At 36.7% G+C, this 2,470-nt stretch overlaps 1 non-coding gene across 1 annotated transcript; it reads left to right on the forward strand.

The window, feature by feature from the left end:
* Positions 1–74, forward strand: TRNAI-UAU (transfer RNA isoleucine (anticodon UAU)). Its single transcript has one exon. It is a non-coding gene; the product is annotated as a tRNA-Ile (tRNA).
* Positions 75–2,470: the final 2,396 nt, after the last annotated feature.

The raw sequence follows: 2,470 nt of genomic DNA on the forward strand, positions 1-2,470 counted from the left end.
GGTCCCGTAGCTCAGTTGGTTAGAGCGTTGGTCTTATGAGCCGAAGGTCGCGGGTTCGAGCCCCGCCGGGACCAATTCATGTTTCCGTTATTATTTTTAATAAAACTATAGTTTAAGTATAACGTCTGTAGCATTTGTTTAACAATAAATAGCTAGTTTGGTTGGTTACGACTTTACCTTTATAATTTCTAGTCACGTGCTCGATCCTGACGTTAACAATTTTTCATTTACTGACTACATTCTATTTTATTTTTTTTTCTTCCATGTTATAAAAAAAAATAAACATTAAACATCATTCACGACTTCACGTCATGTGTTAATTTCCTCTTTTTTTTTTATACAAGATTAAATTTCCACTTTTGTTACAAAAAGTGGTTTGAATATTGGGGTCCGTTTAACGTGCACCATCTACTTGGATGGTGTACGCGTACTCCATAAAAATAACCTACTGCAGTGGGTTTTGCCGGTTGTATTTGAGTTTTTCGTATTTGCAAGGGAAGGACTTGTATATATTTTATGTGGGGTCCCTATACATATTATTAATTGAATAAGTTTGAGCTATACGGGAAATTCTTTTTTTACCCTCCAAACAAGACTTAATTTTCAAATCTTGCCCTCCTCTCAATACAGTAAATCTATGTTTTTTTTTTAGATAAGCAGTAAATCTATGGTAATATCCTATTGTTGGAGCAAGATACAGTGTTGAATGGTACTTCCATCCACCAACTTATTTCTGCACAAATCACAATTTTCATTATTTGCCTTAGAACTTATTCAATAAGTTGTCAATTTTGGTTACTTCTACTTCAAACGAACAATTGGTCCAAGCAACAATGCTCAAAAAATTCAAACTAGCATCTAAAACACGATTCTGTAGATCATATGTTCTTACTTCATTTAGCGATGAAATTAAGATTAATATTTTAAACAAAAAAACATGAAATTATCCTAGCCGATCAACCCAGTTCATATTATCCCCAAAATCCGCCGCTTCAAATCCAAGAGACAGCAACCGACAAGGCCAAAGGAAACTCCAAGTTCGAATTGAAAAGAAAAATAACATCACAAAAATGATTTTTTGAGAAAGAACTGATAAAACTTTGACTTGGCTAAAGACTGGAACGACATTGGAGAACCCAGAACGGGAATGCTCTGTTGTTGACAGATGATTTCAACATAGAACCCAGAATCAACCCCCAACCCAGAACCCAGAACCCACCTCCAACCCTGAACCCAGAACCCACCCCCAACCTTGAACTCGGGGCATGCCACGAAGACCACCGCACCACTAACTGCTAAAAAACACTGCCGTTGCCGATCATGTCCACCGCTTCCCACACACAGAGGTGCTGTAGATCTGGGCTATGGTGCTATAGATCTGCAGAGACTTAGCTTAAAATTCATGGCTACCTTTGGAGCGGCGATTTTCCCTCTGAATTTGTAGGAGAAAGTCAATGGCCCTTCTAGATCTCCTTGTTGGTCTTCTGACCTGGTAACTGACATGATGGAAGGATTTTGTGTCGCCAATCTGGTTGAGAAGCTCTTTGACCGGGACAATGGTTATCTTAAGATGTCTATCTCTTCAGCAAGATGGATCCAAACAAAAAGATAAGAACTTGTTTATGGATCTTGTTACTTTTGCTAGTCCTTGGTAGCATACCACGTGATGATGGCAGTGAGTGGATTCAATAACCTGTCTTATGCATGGCAATAAGTTAATATAATAATTTTTAGGTACCAAATTGCAATTTTTAATAAACTTTTAGCAACAGGTTCTATTTATACAGTTACCATCTTCATCTCGTCCGTCTAATATTATATAATTATATCTAATGACAGTTTTTGGTGAAGGACGCGTACACCACTTAATTGGATGGTGCACGTTAAACGGACCCTGAATATTGTAGTGATAAAGGACCAAAAAGCCAAAATTAAATTAGGCTAAAAAGCATTTTTGGCCCCTGGTGTTTCAAGTTTGTACAAATTCTGCCCCTATCTATTTTTGTCGATGTTTCTACCCCTCATGTTTTCAAACAGTGCACTGTCTACCCCTCCGTCAGGGGTAGACGATGCACTGTTTGAAAACATAAGAGGTAGACGATGCACTGTTTGAAAACATGAGGGGTAGAAACATCGACAAAAATAGAGTAGTGGCAGAATTTGCACAAACTTAAAACATCAGGGGCCAAAAGTGCTTTTTAGCCATTAAATTATTATATCATTCATTCCTTATTCACACCATGGTGGTCAGGAATGAGCAAAATATTACTATCGAGAGCAACCCGAAATGGTAACCAAAAAGAAAAAGAAAAACAATGATAAAAAACACTTACACGAGTAGTTATGTTTATCGTGTATCTAGAAAAATACAATTCGCAAGTTAAAATGATTTTTTTCACAAATTAATTTTAATATATTATAAATAATATGTTAGCTGTAAAAGTATGGTTTATGAGTGATCAATTTTTTG

Source organism: Lotus japonicus, chromosome 4, assembly GCF_012489685.1.
Source record: "Lotus japonicus ecotype B-129 chromosome 4, LjGifu_v1.2".
NCBI classification, from domain to species: domain Eukaryota; kingdom Viridiplantae; phylum Streptophyta; class Magnoliopsida; order Fabales; family Fabaceae; genus Lotus; species Lotus japonicus.